This window comes from Liolophura sinensis, chromosome 2 (genome assembly GCF_032854445.1).
Source record: "Liolophura sinensis isolate JHLJ2023 chromosome 2, CUHK_Ljap_v2, whole genome shotgun sequence".
Classification (NCBI taxonomy): Eukaryota; Metazoa; Mollusca; class Polyplacophora; order Chitonida; family Chitonidae; genus Liolophura; species Liolophura sinensis.
This window is the reverse complement of record NC_088296.1, coordinates 12,270,019-12,292,328: the sequence shown is the minus strand read 5'-3', so window position 1 is coordinate 12,292,328 and position 22,310 is coordinate 12,270,019. Positions and strand designations below refer to the sequence as shown.

General features: G+C 38.0%; 1 protein-coding gene across 1 annotated transcript in view; it reads right to left on the bottom strand.

The window, feature by feature from the left end:
• The window catches only part of LOC135462494 (neogenin-like), a 129,265-nt gene that overhangs the window by 96,938 nt on the left and 10,017 nt on the right, over window positions 1–22,310 (bottom strand).

The window sequence follows — 22,310 nt, the reverse complement described above, 5'->3', positions numbered from 1 at the left end:
TTCTGAAACAATCAAAATTTATCCACACAAATTTTTTTTGTCTGTCAACACAAAATTATTCAACTGGCTGGTAGTGTGGAAAAAATAAAGTACTGCACTTCACCTAATGTTTAGCATTTTCAAAGGGACAACTTTGCAACTGACATTTTGCTTGATTCAAAAGGAATCCATCTTACAGGGCAAATTAAAGAGTTATTGGTGAGGCTGGAGAACTGTCTTACAGGAAAAACATATGTTTTGGCATCAAGTGTATCATTTTAGGACTGTTATGTGCTTCTGAAATAGCAATTTTACAAACCAAAACTTGAGGCAAACTACATGTAAAGTTTTTCCCAGGGTATACATGTACATGTTTACATGCTTTCGCTGCTTCTCATGACCCTCTGGTAAGCTTACTGTACATACATTCACACCCTACATGTGATACCACTGAGACCCATGTATTCCTTACTGGTCACTCCTACAGTGACCACCCCAAAGGCTCTCACCAGGGGTCAGCCTTGACCACAGCTTTGGACATGTTCAACTGTGAAAGATCAAGGCCATTAAAACACATGGTTGAGCCATATGGGGTACTGGCTGAGAGTCCCACTAACTGCTGGTCAGGACCAGTATAGTCAACAGCCAGGCATCTCAGTCTTTGTTATGGTCACATTGTCCAAGGTCAACAATTTAAGTCCTACTCTCACTGGTACCCACATCCTAAAATTAACTAATCCCATGAAAATGCAGTATTTCATGCAGTACGATTTTGTTAAATTCTGAAATGTGACGCCAATAATACAATGTAAGCATTGTGAACATGTTAGAGTGTTCTAAAATGGCACCTTACACTTTGTTAGTGCAGCAAACCAACAGTTTTGCAAAATGTCCAGTCTTTTTGATAAGCATGTACTAACACACGTAGCCAAAATGACCCAAGACATATTGTACTTTTTACCTATGCAAGGAAGTCTGTCTCTAACACAACTTGGCAACAGTTCAAACTGTTTCTGGTACAAGTACCATAGAATTCACACGTATTTTCCACCCGTTCGGGGCCTTTTGGTTACAAAGGTGTCAACAGTTTGGGGGCCAGCTTGCATATACAACGTGTTGCGTGCCTCTGATCAGCTTAGAGGCGTACTCGTCCAGACTGTAAACTGTGCCAGTTAATGTCGCTTTCCTTCTAAACAACATAGTATGGTTTGGCGAGTGATTTCTCATTAACGACCAAACAGTTTAAGCTATGGTTGCTGTACCATTGGCATTGTCCCAGAGATGAATATGGATGTATCTCCCTGGTCCCTCCACAGCAAACTGACCTGCTGGGCCACAATGATGGCAATCAGGGAAATTGGCAATATGCTTGCAACCTTCTTGTGTGGGTCATTTGCATACTTGTAAGTACACATTCAGCCATGTAGCATATGTATGATCATGAACAAAGGTATTTACATATATACATGCTACATGTACTGCAGCTCTTTGGCAGTTGTTGAAATAGTACCCAGGTCAATACTGCATTACCCTACTTCTTCTAAATTTTGGGACACCTGGTCTGCTCATTTTAGCCAATATATATGTAATTCTAGCAGGAACATTGAATTTCTTTTTCTCACATGGTTAGACCATCTAATGAACAACATCAACATATCTTTACTTTTCCAAAAGGGCGGTAAAGAAATGTAATATTCTACTATCAACACTGCTAATATCTGTCCTGAATTTTAGAAAAAATTAGGTAAGGTATTTGATCAATTCTGTCTAGGCTTCTATATTCAGTAATCTGAAAGCGATTCGTGTAGCTCTGGGACAATATATTAGAGTGTGCCACTAACTCCAGATCAAAGTCAATGAAAATCAACCACTACTGGGTATATGATGTACTATATAACTATTATCAGGTGCAGGAGCACTTGATAGTGTTGACTGAAATATACATGTACATGTAGGCATAGGCCAATGTAGCACTTTGAGCAGTGTGAAGGTCATTTCATTTGTCCAGCTTATACAGTGGTTATTAATGGGGAGCAGGGGGCCTCCGTGGCTCAGCTGGTTAGCATGCTAGCGCAGTGTAATGACCCTGGAGCCTCTCACAAATGCGGTAGCTGTGAGTTCAAGTCCAGCTCATGATGGGAAGGTCTGCCAGCAACCTACGGGTGGTTGTGGGTTTCCCCCGGGCTCTGTCCGGTTTCCACCCACCATAATGCTGGCCGCCGTCGTATAAGTGAAATATTCTTGAATACGGCGTAAAACATCAGGCAAATAAATAAATAATTAATGGGGAGCAGACTTTTGTTAGGTTCTGCCTGGTTCTTAATTAACTATATTTGCTATTAATGATGTAAAATTGCACATAAAAGCTATATCACACCACACCTATAATGTAAGGCCTGTATAGTGAACGCGGAATGCTAGTAGCCTGCTAGTGGTGAACAAGTGGCAAGGTCACCGAGACTGAACCTTCAGCAAGGGCATTAACCTGGTCATTTCTTGGTCATCGCTCTTTATGAGTACATTATGCATGAAAGCATTGCCTTAACGCTCTATACCTACTTCCATCTCGTACTGCTGGCTTCCCCAAGAACTGCTGTTAATCTTACGAATGGAATAAAGCTATAATGTACACTGCAGTGTTCAGCGAGCTCACAGATTCTCAAACAGAATATACAACAGTTTACGACTCTCTTATCTCAACAAAGCAATGAGTTTCCATGGCATCAGTCAATATGTATTATACATTTAGATAGGTCAGCATTATAACGATTCTTTACATGCATTCAGTACTAGCACTCATAAGCCTATAATACTACTGTCCATTGTACTTGGGCACAACATGTATGTCTTTGGTATAGACAACACACCCACCAAAGACAACGTCTCGATTCTTAATGTTAAGCCTGTTGGAACTGTCTCTCCGCCTAATTACAAACTGAATCTTCCAACAGAATTACAAACCTATTCCTTTGCAAAAACAAAGACAGGACATCCCTCATACAAAGTTCAATGGCTGAATGCTTTCAATCTATAGAGTACATGTGTGCATTCTTGGTATGTGCTTTGATTTTTTTGCAAGGGCATCAGAAAACACCAGTACTTAAAGCTGTGATTGAGTGTAATTTCTTTTGTACCTATCTTGTGAATAAATACATTTGCATTCTATATAAGATGTGTAACTCGCATCCTGCACCCTAACAATTACGAATTATTCAATTATCTGGTTGTTCTTACTCAAGATATTTCCCTTCAAATGATGGTAACCATTTTGCATGGGGAGGGAACTGGAATGTCTGAAGTAAACCTGACTAGCCTTTGGGTGGTTAATGGCAAACTCTCGCACAGGTGAAATGATGGAAGACAAGTTGCCAGGCTAAACTTTATGCAAGACCACAAAAGACTGAACTGTTGACCAGTTATTGCCATTTTGAGAAAAATCAGTTCAAGATGATGCTAAAAAATTCCCTTCCCTGGGAATGAATGTGTCTGAAGGGGTCTTATGGTCCTAACTGACTTGTTCATGTTAAATATGCACAACCTTGTGTTCATTCAATGTGAGTCTTCGCAGAATTCAAAGATCCAAACTGCTGGGTGGACTGAATCATTACGAACACAGATGTTACTTCAACTGACAAAGAGATCAGCTGCATGTAAGCTATTGTTCGCGATACACGATGTCAATAAAATATGTGCAGTTCAAACCGATAAAATTTGTTCGTACATGTAATTCGTAACAGCTGTGTTTTGCTTGATAGAACACAACATCAAACTTCAATTCCTCTAAGAGAACGCTTCGAACGCTGCATGTACTTCACATCAAAGACTGGCCGCTGGAAAACAAAACTGAGAGCCTGTGCATCGTGTCACGAAATGAACTCAACAAGTGCTTCAATGTAAATGGCCACAGAACTTTAATAATCAATTGGTCACCCAATTTAATGAGAATGAAATCTGTCTACCAAACAAACGCTGCACATTTGACAATTTTACTCCTTGGATATTCCAGATTTCTTTGCTTTCTGAAAGTAGTTCAATATAAATATTCAGAATCATTAAGTACATTGTGCATCCAGCTTTTTGCTTTGTACAAGATTTGAAGACAAATTGTTTGGTTCAAATAAAATGAATGAATGAAAAAGTTCAAATAAATATTTGGTTCCTTCATTTCTTGAATTTTTTTCATTGTTTTTTATATGTGATCAATGCAGGGAATATCTGGAACAAGATGCCAAAAAAAAAAATATATATATATATATATATACAAAATAAAAAACCTATACAATCATACATGTATATGAAGGTAAATCAATTTCAGGAGATCTCAGTGACAATGTTATTTAAAATCGTGACATAAATGGGTGACTTCCACGTATGGGCATAATTGTGGTAGGATCATCATGTAAAGTCAAGCAGCAGTATACAGCATGTCCCTTTGTGTTAACAGTCATACTAGTCACGGTATTGGTATAAAAGGGTACATATTTGTTATATTGGATAAAAAATGAACAAAATCAAAAAAAAAAACAACAAAAAAAAATACCCATATTTTCTCAGGCAGTCTTGTAGTACATTGTGATATATCAGAATTGGTAAAGCTATACACTGCAGGGCTTTAAGAACCAAATTATCCCATTGAGGAAAAAAGGAGGGTATTCAAACCTGATGTAAACCATTCATATTTTCTCAGGCAGTCTTGTAGTACATTGTGATACATCAGAATTAGTAAAGCTATACACTGCAGGGCTTTAAGAAGCAAATTATCCCACTGAGGGAAAAAATGAACGCTATTCAAAACTGATGCAAACCATTCATATTTTTTTGGCAACTTATCGGAAATGGGAAAGCAAGATGGAACAGGGGTTTAACGACAAACACGAGGTTAAGCAATCGCTATAAAACTGGCAGTGATGGTCCGTCAACTCGCTAAGACGTGCACCCAGCTTGGTTATAAATCTATCCATCATTTACCGCCCAATCTCCTAACGGATAAAATGGATAGGTCAGTGTCATCGACCATTCGACCGTCCAAATCTTAACAGTGAGTCGATTCCGAGCCAACCTCGTCTAACAGGAAGTAATCCGATGTGTGTTGAGCAGGCTGCTCCGAATCCATCCGTCACATTCATTTAATCGGCCGCAAAGAATATTGGTCAGTTGGCATTAAAGACAGCAATGATTCATTGTATAAATTTCAAGGTTTGCTGTTCCAAAGCTTGCTGGGAATGGGACTGGGAATGGGAAAGAGAAGTAGATCTTCGAAAAAACTGACAGATGTATAATGTATAACAATATACACCAACTTCTCCTGGTTTCCCCAAACATTATTTCGCATGTCAATGCGAAATATTGGGAAATGTTTTCTTATAACCTTGAATTTCTTACACATCAATCCACATTTTGAAACACTCCAACAAAATAATATTGTGAACACATATATACTGCCCACATGTAACAAAACCCTTTAAAATAATTTATATAAAAAAAAATCAAGATATTTTTGTCCAACAAAAAATGATGAAACAAAGAAAATGTTTTAGAATGAGATGTAGGTTGAATGAAACTCGTATTGATTTACGCAGAAATGGTAATATTTTGCAGCAACGGATATAAAGTCATAACATTGTACTTGCTGAAATGTATTGGAGCAAAAAGTCAAATGTTATATGCTGTACATGTGAGCCAGAAAACACATGTATGTGTATAAGTGTTATTGCTGGGGATACTGGTTAAAGCAAAGATATATTATTCAAGTTTTTAGAGTAATTTTACACTACAGAACTTATAAAAAAAACAGCACTCGAAGGAAAACTAAAAAGAAAAAATAAACGTCCTTCTGTACAGCTCAGCTGGCAATAGTTTGAACTGGGCAGATTTTAATCACAGAAAAATCACCGTTAATGGCCTAGGTTGTTGACAGAGAATCCACAGAGGGTGCTCTTAGTGGATTTTGTATTAACAGCCCAGAGATTCTTGTAGGCATATAGATTATTAGGGATCACAATTATATCTTTAGTGGATTTTTTCTATAATAACCACAGGCCAAAAATGGGTTAAGAACAAAAGGGATGTCAGCAGGTCTCCCTGTAGGATGCCAGCATTGAAATTCGCCAGACCACTGGAGCCAAGTTGTACAGTCAAGAGCGAGTGCTTTTGTCTCGCGGCTTTCAACCATCAGTGGCAACAATAAGAAGCTTTCTTAGCCGCAGATGTACACTGGTCAAGATAGGATTAGCAACAAAATGTGGATTAAATACGCCCCATTGTGTGAGAGGATCTCTGCCATTCTGAAAAACAGCCCTTGTCCACTGAAGTCTCCCTTTGCACCCATCGAGAGGCAATTAACCAGAGAAGGCTCTCAACTGAAAATTAAACATTGGACAGCATGCCTGTATGAAAACACCAACTTGACATTTTCCACACACCTTCCTGTACCACCCGTATTATGAATTTGTTCAGGCCTGCAATTTCCAGAGAGCCATTTTTTCAAGGTCGATGAACAGCCCAATTCTAGGCTCCAGGGGGGACTGGCAGTGATGACCAGCTCCTCCGATAGAACACCTCGCCACTTTGTATTAATGCCAAGTCGTTTTTTTTTTTTCTCTTTAAATTCAAGATTCATATTGTTATAATGACAAGGAGGGGTTATTGGTTTGCGACGCGTCGCAGGCAGACAGTGCGGCGCCACCAAGCACTCGGTGAAGTTGGACTAATTGCTGAGTTGTACCTCACGTCAGGAAGTTAAAACAGTTACTGTTACCCACTGGCGTTAGATATGCCCTGAGGCGCTAGTGTCATTATGTCAATAATGCCGATAAAACTGAGCAATTTTCTGTCGCCGATGAACATTGATATTTGTCTTGCAGTGCCTTGGGGCAGGAGAACGCCTGAAAACGGGCGACGTATGCCCTTTGTGATGAACATAAAAAACATAAACACCCTGTCTGCCAGTCTTCTAATAACACATAATCCACTAACCAGTTCTAAGGGGCCATTATACAATAAAGCTGCAGGTCAAAGGAGCTTTTGCATTGGTCAAAATTCTAAAGTTCACAGCTGCAACACACTTGATAATGCAATCCATGTAACTATTTTATCCACAGACACACTCAAAACTCTCCGCTGAATGACTCAGCAAAAATTACATAGTTCACAGTTAGAGCCAGAAATTTGTAGCTGTGTCAATGCAGAAACCAGCCTGGTTCAAAATCTCCCTAAATTTATGTGCGGAATCTGACTTCATCCAACCAGTTGCACCAAACTTTGTAACCATTCACATCAAACTTTGTAACCATTCACACCAAACTTTGTAACCATTCACACCAAACTCTGTAACCATTCACACCAAACTTTGTAACCATTCACACCAAAATCTCTAACCATTCACTCCAAACTCTGTAACCATTCACACCAAACTTTGTAACCATTCACACCAACCTTTGTGTAACCATCCACACCAACCTTTGTAGCCATTCACACCGAACTTAGTACACATACATGTAGATGTAAATAATCGAATTCTGACCACAAGCATTTCCCTACAACACAAAAGATACATAATTATCATACACCTTTAAAAACTTTTTGTTTCCGTGAAATAAATCATAGATCTTACTTTTTTTGTTTCCGAGCTATTAACAAAGTCCCGGGAGGTCACTGGGTGACTGGTTATCAGTTTTTTTCCTTATTTTCCCATTTTTAAGGTTTTTCTGAGACAACAATTTCCTGTGGATAAACCCTACAGCAAACTCAACTGACTAATGCTGAAAGTTTTTTTTTGTGTGTGAAACTGTCCAATTAAGGACAATGATATATCTATGGGTGTGTCTACACTTTTAAAAAGTTTCTTGCAATTAATGATCTGGAAAAACACCATATTGGAAGTGGAGGATAAAAGAGGTTTCAGGATTTGAGCCTCTTCGGATGTATCCAATGAACATGTGACACAATCTACGAAAGTCACAGACTAAGAAATGAACAAAGTCCCTGAACAATCTTCCAGAAATGCCGAGAAGTCAAACAAACAGGGTTACAGGTACACGCAGGTTAAGACTCTGTGGATCATTTCACTCTGATGTGCAAAATTCTGGATGTCTGGGGACCAGCTTGCTGACATCCGATGCCCTCTGGTACAGAGCCTCCGAGCTAACTTCACCTAACCAGACGAGAGGTGATGGGAGATAAAAGCCTCATTCAACCAGGTGAGATAGCCCTGGGGGCGCTCTGATAGACTGACACGCTGACTTAAACAGTTCAACCTCAACTGCCCTATATCACGCCGCAAGAAACCACTTTTTTTTTTTTACTTGTACATGTAGATGTGAGTATGCAGACTGAGGAAGGGCTATCATACGCTGAGCGCCCCAAGGCATATCATCTAGCAGTTCTCAGAGACATGTACATATACAGTGTGTGTGAGAGACGAATCCAGACAAAGTGTCACATGATGGCTCCTGGCATGCAATAAAACTTGACAAATTTTTCGTAGCATTAGCCGCTAGCTTTAGCACGTCATTCGGTATGTCCTGAAATGTTTTCAATGTATGTCCTGAAATGTTCTCAATGTATGTCCTGAAATGTTCTCAAATGGTGATCTGCAGAATGTGCCTTTATACTACACTGATAAACTAGCTGCAGAGAAAATCTGACAAACGTTTTGTACCATTAGCCGTTTGTCTTAGCAGGTAATTCTATTCGCCTGAAATGTTCTCAAACGGTGTCCTGTAGGATCTGCTTTAATTATACACTGACACAATAGCCACCACTCTTAGCCAAGAAAACCTGACAAAGTTTTTGTAACATTAGGTGCTACTTTTTGCAGGTAATTCTATATGTCCTGAAATGTTCTCAAACTGCTTCAGTGATACATGTGCATTGCCCCTCTTAGATGTTAAGTTAATACCTGACAAATGTTTCGTACCCTTAGTGATTGTTTTAGCAGGCAATTCGGTATGCTCTGAAAGGGTCTCGAAAGGTGTTGTGTTTTCAAAATTTGCCTAATTGCTACACTCATACATAGTCACTTGTACATGTAGTTGATGAGACGATAAGACTTCACAATATTTTCGCAGAAATAGTTGTCAGTTTACTTGAATGGTACTTGAATGGTTCCCAAACAGAGACAAAGCTACAATGTCACTCTTACATGACCATGGAAAACCTCTTAACACTTCACAAGTTTTTTTTTCTGATAAATATGAATCAAACAAGGTGGAATCAGATTGTAGGCAAATTACTATTAACTCAAATCGTCTAATTCAAATCCGCTATCGGGGGACAGCAAGGAACAGATTTAATCAGTCTGCTACTGCACTTGCCATTTTTGAAATCTGTACTCGCCGGCATGCTCATGTAAACATCTATAGGTGCTTGCCAGATGTACACCAAACAGGTCCATTTAAAACCCCATCAGCAACCCTACTCCCAATTTCCCTAAGGCCTACAGGAAGAGTGAGAAATAAGGGTCAGTTCCTCTCACAAACAACACAACAAAAACAAAAAAAAAAAACACCACACAAAAGGTGATGGTCCTTCTTCTCTCTTCTTTCCGTCTTGTCAGACAGACATTGCAAGACCAGCTGGGATCAATTGTCAGAGGCATTGCATTGTGGAGAAGGCTCAAAACAACACCTCTGAAGCGGAGTTAGACAAACATTTGGACAGCCGCGAAGGATTGCTGTGGCTGATCAGCGATACGGTTAAAGCTTTGCCCTACCTCTGGCCAGCAAACCTTCAGGCCATGCGACCCTGGGGGCGAGAAAATAATGGGCAAGCAAAAAAAATCTCGGGCAATCAGTGAAGATTTCGCTTCAAGCATGGAAAAAATAATGACCACCAGAAGTGAGCAGAAATGGTAAGCACGTTGTTGATGAGACGTTCCCTATAGCCTCCATGTGGCAGATATTGGGGGTTCTTTTGAAAAAGATTTGCGACAAGGGAACATGTACACAAAACACAAAACTGGGTGTTCCATTAGCTTTGACTAGAAGACTTTTAGTTGGCATGGCAAAATACTTTTACGGTTTGTGGCTTAACGATATCAAGGGCATTTCGCAAAAGAAAGAAAAAAATGAATAAAGTTCAAGGCAGTACATATTTTATAGCAGTGCATAAGACTAAAAGTATTATTTGTTACAATACAGACCTTCAGTCACAAGTTGCATGAACAAGTTCAACTTGCAACTTCAAACTAGAATAGGAATCTAATTTGAAGTCAGAAGTTGTAACTTCTAACTAAAGATCTTTTATATTAGGTTTCTGTCAAGTCAAACTTTTCAAGGCTGGATAAACATAGTGTACATTCTTACATTTAAGCCACCTCATGTACATGTGTATTGTGACTGTCAGTGTATAACACACGTGTACACGTACATGTGTATTGTGACTGTCAGTGTATAACACACGTGTACACGTACATGTGTATTGTGACTGTCAGTGTATAACACACATGTACATGTATATTGTGACTGTCAGTATATAACACATGTGTACATGTACATTGTGACTGTCAGTATAAAGCACATGTGTACATGTGCATGTGTATTGTGACTGTTAGTATATAACACACGTGTACATGTGTATTGTGACTGTCAGTGTATATGTGTACATGTGTATTGTGACTGTCAGTATATAGCACATGTGTACACATGCATGTGTATTGTGACTGTTAGTATATACCACACGTGCACATGTACATGTGTATTGTGACTGTCAGTGTATAACACACGTGTACGTGAACATGTGTATTGTGACCGTCAGTATACGTGTACATTTAGATGCATGCACAATTATGTTATACACTACAATATAATATAAAGTTATTATAAGAAAACAGCATATAATATATCTGTTGAATACTCCCCAAATCAGATGACATAATACCATTAATTTATATCTACAGGTGTAAGTGAACTATAAATGCAGGGTGCATAAACACATGTTTCTCATATCATTTTAGACCGAGCCACAAGGAGCCAAGTCCTGCATGATGAAGGAACCCTGAGGACGAAATTAATTCTAAATAGTCCATAGAAAGTAGTTCCTCAAGGCAGAATATATATCTTGTGCGCCGATCACCCAAGTAGGTAAACAGTCCCTAGGCAAACCATGGCAGTGAAACTGAGAATGGTAGTTCTGCTGATCTAAGCTAAACAGGCCTGGGGCAGGCTGTTTGGGGAAGCAGGGATAGGGTTTATAGAGGCGGCTGGTTAATACGGACATGGTAACCAGGCTGGGGGATGAACTGGCATGGAATTCTGGTACCACGATATGGCTTTCTCAGCTGATGCCATTTGTACATGCATGTGGATGCAGATTATTCTGAAAGATGATGTTATGAGTTGTTTGAGCAAATACTGTATCAAGGTTGTCAAAATAGGGGGAAAAAATACTTAGTGATGCAGCAAAACTCTTTCAACACTCATACTGTGTAATCATTTAACTCAATATCATTATGATTCAATTACATTCCAAATGGCCACCCAGTCATATACCCAGTATCAAGCACAGCTAAGTCCTCTGATAGTCTCACGATTCAGGAAATAAGCTTGTAAACCAGTGTTTTAAACAGTAAAACCGTATTAGATAAATACCTATTGTTCATACTTTAAATGAGATTTTTGAAATTTATTTAAATCTCTCCCTGAGTAAACCATGCTGTAAAGTTACGTCCACTTTACAACTTGTGGTGTCACAACTGAAATTGACCGAAAAAATAAAATACCATAAATGCACATATGTGTGTTCATTAGTGGACATAAAACCTAACTATTAATTAAGGGTGTTCATTATCTCATGTTCATCTTACCATCCCATTTCAAACTAAAACCTCAAATGTACTCTTGACTGTGTCGTGTCAGCACACTCTTCTACCAGTGTTTTAACTTTGAAAGTTTTGTGAATTGTGTTTTCAAATAATGAAGCCTTGGGCAAGAACTGCACTCTGGCAGTACAATCTGCATGTACACATATATAACAGCTGCACTCTATCCTCACACTGTCATCGTCTTACCATCCCATTTCAAACTAAAACCTCAAATGTACTCTTGACTGTGTCATGTCAATACACTCTTCTACCAGTCTTTTAACTTTCAAAGTTTTGTGAATTGTGTTTTCAAATAATGAAGCCTTGGGCAAGAACTGCACTCTGACAGTACAATCTGCATGTACATATATCACAGTTGCACTCTGGCAGTACAATCTGCATGTACATATATCACAGTTGCACTCTGGCAGTACAAACTGCATGTACATATATCACACTTGCACTCTGGCAGTACAATCTGGCAGTACAATCTGCATGTACAGGCATAACAGTTGCACTCTGGCAGTACAATCTGCATGTACATACATAACAGTTGCACTCTGGCAGTACAATCTGCATGTACAGGCATAACAGTTGCACTCTAGCAGTACAATCTGCATGTACATATATAACAGTTGCACTCTGGCAGTACAATCTGCATGTACATATATAACAGTTGCACTCTAGCAGTACAATCTGCATGTACATACATAACAGTTGCACTCTGGCAGTACAATCTGCATGTACACATATATAACAGTTGCACTCTATCCTCACACTGTCATCGTCTCTATCTACCAAGCTCTGCCACAAAGGTCGGAGTTAGCATTTTTACTGTTGACATTTTGTCACTCTGATAGTTACATGTCCTATTTCTGTCTGATTTAAGAGCAGACTTTCACCAAGAGCTAACAAAGTCTTGGCTGAATGTGTTATTGTAGCTAGTAAAAGCTGTGAATGACTTGGTCAATTGGAACCATGTGTGCAAATTGCTCAGGCTTCAACTGCTGTAAGAACAATTACATGTGTAGGATCTGTTACACCATAAAATGTAACACTGATTATTATGGCCTTATAAAATTAAAATTCCACACTTTATTTGACAAAGCGTTACTGAGATACGAAGCCATGAATTGCTAAAGGAAAAGACCTCTAACAATCAAAGTAGGCATCACTAAGTAGACCACTTAAAACTATGCATAAATACACCTTTACTTATTTCTTTTAGATTTTTGTGAAAAGAGTTAAAGGCGCTCATACATTTGGATTCTAAGGTGGGCTTTGAAAGTTAGAAACTCTGGGGTCACAGGAAGTTTATCCAACTTTAATAAGGACACTGAATGGTGGAAGAACTCTTTTTAACCACGAATGAAAGATTACTAATTAATGTTCCCCAAAATTCCTTCCTCCTGGTGAACATCAGGAAAAAAGGTGATGTGACATCAGAGTTCCCGAATACAGTCAGTATGGCCCATAAAGCCCACTGCAGAATTCAAGTATTTGAAGGCCTTCCAACACTCTCAAAAAAAGCTGAAAAAATAAATGAATAAATTTTTCCGCATAGTTTTCAGTTGTCTTTAGGATAAACCTTACACGACATTTTAGCTCCCTTTTACTTTAAGTTACAATGATACTTAAATGCTCTTGAAAGGATCCCGTACAAACTTATGACTCAATAATTATGCTTATGACTCAATAATTACCTTATCAATATTCATGCACATCCATAACTTATCACATTTACTTCATTTAAAAATAGGGTATACTCCATTTTAAAAAAGGAATAACAAGGTCAAATTTTCATGCACTTTGAACCTCCTCTTAACTTTTTTTTTCTTGCAGACCTTTTATGTATCAAATTCTACACCAAAAATTAAATTTCCCAGCTTCTTACTGGAGTGAGTGATGTACAGCAAAGATCAGAAAATTAATGAAAACATAAAACTAGGTTACATGAGAAAAAAGTCCTACGAGATGAAGTACATGGGCAGGTAGTTCTACCCACGCAACACACTACAAAAAGTGAGATAATCTAAACAATTGACCTTATATGCTAAGATAAGGAGGTTTATCAACTACTCAAAAAAAAATAAAATAAATGACTTTTTTATGACACATACTTGATTTATGCAGATAGATGATTATACCATACAGACTAAACAAAAAAAGGGTTGAGGAAATGTAAGTTTTTTTTATTATGTTGCACGAAAGAGGAAATTAAAATCCCCTTCCATTTTTTATGCCTACACTATGGTACCATAATCTCATTCCGGTTTTTCTACCATTTGCAATCCCACTTGAAATTTATCATTCAGTATGTTCTGTTTTACCAGCTGGAGTTGCCGTTGGTCACAAAAAAGTACTCCAGTGACTGGCCCAGCTGCTTCCTCTTGTCATTGTTAGTGTTTGTATCAAATTATTCACCACATGCATTTTTGCCCAATCTTCAGTTTAGGGCAACCATATTGGAGAAATGTCCATGCACTTATGCCTGTTCATTTTAAACAATCCTTCAAGATGGCTGACATGTCACTGTTATGCTAAGGTTATGAACAATATCATGAGAAAGTCTTACATTGCATGCATGTACATTGGATAATAACTGGCTAATACAAGGTTCCACCGAACTTAATGTAAGACTACACGAAAGAGCATTCTCCACACATTATCAACACAATTGTGTCGAGAACAATGGAAACCAGTGAACTGTTGAAAATTCCTTTCAGTTTAAACAACTGTATTGTGTACACTTGCATGTAACAGAGGTAAGTACTGCAGCTGTTTAAAAGTATAATGTAGTTAAAGCCAGGTGTGCAAAGGTCAGACATTTATTTGAGTTTAAGAGAGGGCGGGGTTGGAAGGGGAGGGCAAAAGTAATTTCCTGTAGCTAAGAGGGTGTAAGTGGAAGAAAATGGGTGGGGGTAGAACAGTACAGCCAGATTCAATGGGTAGGACAGTCACTGGAACCGCATTTTGCTCTGAGCCAGTTAATTTCGTGTAGTCTTGCCATGTCAGAATGAAGAAGGCATATTAGTCCAATTTCTGGGTGCACTCAAAGACAGTCTGTCAAGTCCTAGCTAGCTGCATGTATGAAAGAAAGCTGCTGTAAAACAGCTGTGCAGCCCCTTGGGGCGATTCTCAACTCAAGGTTTTCCTTCTTTACAGTTCCAATATGGCAAGTAAGACTTAAGGCTGGTTTTCTGGGCCTAATGTACTCCCTCTAAAAACTTGTTAAGTAACCCCTCTTTGCAGACTAAACTCCTCCCAGAAAATTGGCCACATGTCAGCCTTCACAAGTGTAACATCTTTTTAAATGGAACTTCCTACTTTAACAAGTAGAGGTGACAAATCACCTTTTAATTTTCCATGAAATTTGTCTCGTTAGTGGAGTTAACAAAGATTAAACTGCCTTAAGTTACCTAAGGGTGTCAGACTAAGGTTTATTACATCACAATCCTCAGTTAAGGAAGAAAAAGTCAGACTACGTGGTGACAAAGCAATTTCTACTTTTATTATTTTTATGGTTTTTCGAGAAAAGCAATTTGTTCTGAATCTATACAATTCAGAAGAAAGAAAAAAAGGAACCTACAGTGAAATTCTTAAATGTTTGTTTCACAAATGAACATAATACTGTACCCTCTTTAAAAACATACACACCTTGAACAATAGACAGTTTGAACAAAGAGTCAAAATATGTTATTGTCATCTGCCACAGTCCAACCATTATATTTGTTACACAGTCCACGACACAAGGTGGGAATTGAAATCCCAAATTAAATATTCTTCATCAAATAATAAAGACAATTTTAAAACAAAGTATAAATCGGTCATAATTTTGATTTTGATTTTGAATTTTGATTTTTCTTATAACGTACTCAAGAATATTTCTCTTAATTATACAACAGCTGTGTCTCCTGATTTGGAGAGCAACTGTTTATATGTGTGTAATCAGCTTGGTGCTGTGATACAAAAACTGCCCTGGTTTTTAATACAGTTCTTCCACTTATACATTTTGCCAGGTTTTGAAACAGCCAGGCTGTCTCATTTCACATGTATTTTCCCAAGTTTCCTTTCTCTCTGAGAATAATTTCCACAAAATATGGTGTGTCAAAGATGGTGAAACATCCCTTGGCTAAACCTGTGCTTTTCGCATGATAAGTATCTATCTGTACTTTCTATTTTCTGTCCTCTTGTTACATCTTATACCCTAACACCTCAGGTTTTTGGAAAATTTACAGCACATTTGGCGGCAATTAAAGCCTAGCATATGTGGCTTTCCCTGATGGTTGCTATACTGTGTCCCTCAGAGATGACATGAAGTGTGACTGACCTAGTCACTCCACAAAGAAGGTGCAGGGACTCACCACTGGGACGAGGGGATGGGGGATAGGGTGGGAGAGGGAATGGGGGATGGGGTGGGAGAGGGAATGGGGGATGGGGTGGAAGCAGTGATGTAGGAAGATCAGTATTAGCACTTTCAAGGCGAAAAAAATCCTGATAATCAATCATTTGGACAAAACCAGAGCAATATCCAGATTTTCAGTACAGATCATGCCACCATAACCCTGAATCCTCCACACGGTTAAGCAGATGTAACTCAGGGTATAACAGATATAATCTGAAAACATTACTCATACGATTTTGAACGAATGAATGATTATGGCTGAAAACCTCGTCAGTAATGTTTCAGCAATATTACGGTGACTTTTGAGTGAGTGAGTAAGTGAGTGCTTGGGGTTTAACTTCGTGCTTAACTATTTTTCAGCCAAATGACGACGAAAAATCCTTAGGGTGTATGTAATGTGCCTCCTTGTTGCAGGACGGATTTTCATCGCTCTTTTACATAAGATTTTGAAGACTGAAATGTGTTTTTCTTGTCGTCTCACATATGAATTACACAGAAATAATAAGATGACCACTCCAGATCACGTAACATTTACCCTGACTCTGGTTGAATTTGAACCAGGAATTATGGTGTTTTGGCCATTAAATAAAGTTACATGCTCATGTACACTGAGGTACTGTTTTTTCTTTTTTCTTTTTAACTAATATAACAATTTTGTTCAAAGGCAGAAAGGTGCACATCTATGGTTAGTGGTGTCTTAAACATACACCTTGTGTAAATTCATGTCAATTTAATTGTGTACTGTACATGTTTGATTTTTAAATGATTTTTAAATTCTGATCCCTTACAGCCATATATGTGTATATGCAACTTTTCCCAAAAGAACAACCTAAAATGTAAAAGTATCTATTCTGGTCGATGTTAATGACCATGTTACCACTTTTTTTTTTTTGGAACCTTTCTTCATTTATTACATCATTTTAAACAGAATTCGTTCAAATAACATTACCACTGCTCTCCCATTTAAAACAAACAGTTTTGTGCTTTATCTTTACTCAAACCAGTGTGATATCAAATATTCTTTCCTACATGTATATCAAAATGAAACTGCAGATGTAAACTTCCATTCATGCTCTAGATCCACTTTGCTGGACACACATGTGAGTCTGCCCGGGAAATCCAGCACTTTGTCCAGATTCAACCATTTCACAAGTAAACCATGTCTCTGCCATGTGTCTCCACTCAAACATTCCCAAACTGGCTGTTCTATAAACACATATGGTAGTTAAAATGGTGTAAACTGACCAAAGATGTACCACATGTGGACTGGAGTCCACATAGGAACACCCAATGAAATTTATTCTTGCGGTTTATTTTCATGTAAAAATAAAATAAAGGCAAACTTGGTCATGCCTGACGCGTAATAACAATACAATGTTTAATTATGCATTTCATACTTAAGGCTTATTAATAAGAGTATAATTGTCATATGAAATGTAATAGAGTCTACACCATGAATTCACTTTATTTTCACAAATTTCCATGATTCCTCTAAATACATGAAATCACAGTACTGAATTACACCATCAGAAGATCTTATTTTCCAAGGGTTCTTTTTTCATTTCTTCCCCTAACGTTGATGTCCGCTCACTCGTAGATGTAGGCCTACATTGTACATGTACCCACACTCACTGGTAGATGTAGGCCTACATTGTACATGTACCCACACTCACTCGTAGATGTAGGCCTACATTGTACATGTACCCACACTTGGGTGCTTTTCTTCTAATGTATGTTTCATATTTATACAAAGGAGGAAACATATCACTCAGTATATCACTCATATATTAAGATAAATATTCGTTTTATTTTGTTTAATAGTTGTTTTGCACTGTGCTGAAAAAGTTTTTATTCTAAACAATACAAAAGCTGAAGAGGGAACTTTTCATAATCAACAGAATTTGATCTAACATTTTGTTACTCTGTTCTGGTCTTAAATGTACATGTTCACAGGAGATTTGTGTGAGAAACTGTGGCATGGTCAGTTAAGCTTGACCAGTGGTCATCTCCTGGTCACTGTAATGACCCTCATCCATCAGCTACCTGACAGAAGTGATGACAAAAGGATGGCTGGCAGCCTGCAGTTGATGACTCTTTTCTGGCAGCTGATTGAGGCTCTACACAAGGGGGTCACGCATGTCAGGTCACCAACCACACGTATACACAAGAATACTCCGAAATATATCATTCTCGGAAAGTCAAACAGAAAATTGCAATCGTGTTCAATTTGTAACGTTCACAATAAAACACTACATTAAGCAAATGAAACACTGCAATACATAATAAAACACTGCATTAAGCAATAAAACACTGCAATACGTAATAAAACACTGCATTAAGCAATAAAACACTGCAATAAGCAATAAATGTTTCTGATACAACTGAATGAATAATGACACATGTCAAATGGTTACTGACACTTGTATGGTACTTGTATTTTTGCCATGTTCTGACCCACTTTGGGATTTTTAAATTCACAATACCTTTTCTAGCGGCCAGTCATACAATTCTTACATATTCAATACTGCTTGGAATGTTAACAGAATCAATAAATCTGTAAAATGACCAATCACAGAGGAATGGTAAATGACTTAAAATTCCCATCAATGACTAACAAATGGCACATTCTGCCTGATCCTGAAATGCCTGTTGATGTTAGACAGGGATTTTGAGGTTTTTTGAAAGGTAATATTATAACATACATCTCACTGTTAAAAACTGTTTCTGCACCAAACGTTACATTGACAGAAATTTATTTGCCTCCCAAAATACACATTTTTTTGGCGAAATTTTCGGTCATTGAATGTAGCATGATGCGATTCAGGATTAAGGCCATATTTTACTTGCAAATGGTCTCCTTGTGAGCCTCACTAATTTAAGTCACATCTGTGGACAAGGATGACCCCTACCCCCAAGCTGGTGAAGTCTTAGCCTAGCCCAGTGAAGCCCTCACCCCAAATAAACCTTGAAGATGACTGTCCCCTTAAATTGCTGGACAGAAATCCAGGACTGATGTAGTTCTGTATGCTCAGTTATTGAGGGTAAGGGCAAATGAATTAAATCAGTCTTCTACACATTGTGGTCTTCACATAAAATGGCAAAGAAAAAAAAGAAATGAAAAAAAAAAAGAGAGATAAAAACATTGGCCTAACTGTGTCTCCTTGAGTGACGCCTGAGAGCACACATCAATGGCTGAATCTGTCAAGCAGGCCTGACTCACACGGCAAGACAAGAGTGAAATGACCAGTTATCACAGACAAGAAGTTATTTAAAACTGAAACAAGCAGACGGGAGGCAGAGAAAACTGAAATCGGTGGACAACCCATGATTAGGGCAGAGCTCTGGGAAATAGCAACGTGCTGTATTTCTTGTATTTATGAAATCAAGGACCTTTCAATGAGCAGATGGGGAACGACCCTGGATAAATCTGAATTCCAGGTTTTTTTTCGCTTTTCGTCTACAATAAAAACCAAATACAGAACTCACAAAATAAAATATCAACAATGATGAAGATGGCAATGATGATCTTATTCACCAACATTTAACCAGCAATTCAAAAGTCTCTCTACTAGAAAGCAATGTTCATTTCTTTAAATGATTAGCATTCTTATAAAATTCATCATCAAACCTTGAAAAATATAAATGAAATCAGATAAAAATGCTATGGATGCACAAGCAGGTTTACAGATTTCCTGCCCTGTTTTTTTTTTGTGTGTGTTGGGGGGGGGGGGGGGTCGGGCGGTGGAGGGAGGGGAGGGGACAGCTACATGTATACAAATGATTAGATAAAGATCTAATTGGTTCAGTTGATTGCTCAAAACTACTTTCAAAAGAAATCAATTACAGGTGAAAGGACAAAGTCTCAGAGGATAGGTGCCTATTGTGAAGATACAAAAATAATAACATTTACTAGCACCCTGCAAAACAGAGCATTATTCTCATGTCAAGAACAGACAAAGAATACCAAGACAGTCCTGCTGTGCACACCACTAAGCAAGTGAGATCTATTGTTACCCCAAAGGTGAAGAGATGACAAGTACAAACGTACCTGGGTATACAATATATGCACGCATATGTATATATAGATAAATATATATATATATATAGGATGGACAATTTTTATACCTGTGTGTATCAATGGTGAGAAGGAAAGTTCAAACTGTAGATGGAATACAACTATGTAGAAATTTGAGGTTTCCTATGTTTTGTTGTTTTTTTCTTGTATCTGTTCTCCACATCAGACCAACCAACTTTTTACTTACACATAGGTTTAAATATATATGGGACGGACAACTTTTATACCTGTTCAATAACCATTATAGCCTCCCCATAAGCGCGTGAAACTTCATTAACATGTAGCCTATGTTAAAGGACGTTTGCATTTCAAAATGCAATGGATCGAAACAATGGATCGAAATGAACATGTATGAGGTCAGTAGTACAAGAAAAACTAGTCAAGTGTTAATGTTTGTCTTCCACCATTACATGAATATTATGTCCGCACACTATCATTTTTCCGTGTTACATAAATCTATTTGATTGACAACTGTCAAACCTAATGTGAGTTTCAGTTCTGCTCCATCGTCTACATAGCTACATGTATACATGTTTAATGGTGCAAATTGTTTAATTAACGAAGCTGATGCATTTTCGCACATTTTTTGTTGAATAATTGTCGCTATCCCCATGGAGCGTGTGCGCTACATGTACCTCAAGATAATTACCTGCAGCAGTCTCCATAAAATATGTATACAAATCTTAGTTAAAGACCAGTCGTAATTTAACACCTAGAGTAAATATCACGGAACAGTAATTACCCATAATGCCTCATTTAAAGCCTCCAAAACCAATTAGCACCGTTGTTATTATGATAGACGGCAGAGCTGCTGCGATCAGACAGCTGCGTGTTCGTTACAGTTAATGCCGGCATGGATAACGGTGATGTATATAGTATTTCGCGGATGAAAGCTCGAACAGTGTGCGTAAGCTCTGCCAGTGTTCAGCATTCATTGTTCACGCTGGGGTAAGTAGATAACAGGGAGGGTGATAGATATGTCAGTGTGCTGGAATTTGCTCCTGACTGCAGCACTGAGGACAGAACCATTCTTACCATATACATTATACCCGCTGGTGTATTGCAGGGGTACATTCTAAAATTCCATAAGGCTGTTCATGACTTTAAAGGTCAAACATGATTTTAGGGCTAAAATTTTTGACCACCTATAAATATTGTTATCTGAAGACCAATATTTCAGAATTTTGACTTCAAAAGCCTCAGACGAGGTTTTAAATCTTGTCTCAAAGTCAGAAATGGACATGTGGAATCATTCCCCTAGTGGTCACACAAGTACAAGTAACGCAGGAAGAAGTTTTACAGGGCGAATTTCCTTTTATGCCTTTTTTTGAACCACAATGCCATTGTTTTAAAATCATACAATTAAAACTCAGTTCTGCATTTCAGGATTTAAAACTCTGGAAACCTAATACATGTTGGTGTTCTTACTAAAATAAATCTAACACAGTCTGAACTTCCAGGATATTTGGTTCTTACTAAGATAAATCAAACAGTCTGAACTTCCAGGATATTTGGTTCTCACTAAGATAAATCTAACACAGTCTCAACTTTCCGGATATTCGGTTCTCACAAAGATAAATCTAACACAGTGTAAACTTCCAGGATATTTGGTTCTTACTAAGATAAATCAAACACAGTCTGAACTTCCAGGATATTTGATTCTTACTAAGATAAATCTAACACAGTCTGAACTTCCAGGATATTTGGTTCTTACTAAGATAAATCAAACACAGTCTGAACTTCCAGGATATTTGGTTCTTACTAAGATAAATCAAACACAGTCTGAACTTCCAGGATATTTGATTCTTACTAAGACAAATCTAACACAGTCTGAACTTTCCGGATATTTGGTTCTCACTAAGACAAATCTAACACAGTCTGAACTTCCCGGATATTTGGTTCTCACTAAGACAAATCTAACACAGTGTAAACTTCCAGGACATTTGGTTCTTACTAAGATAAATCTAACACAGTCTGAACTTCCCGGATATTTGGTTCTCACTAAGACAAATCTAACACAGTGTAAACTTCCAGGGCATTTGGTTCTTACT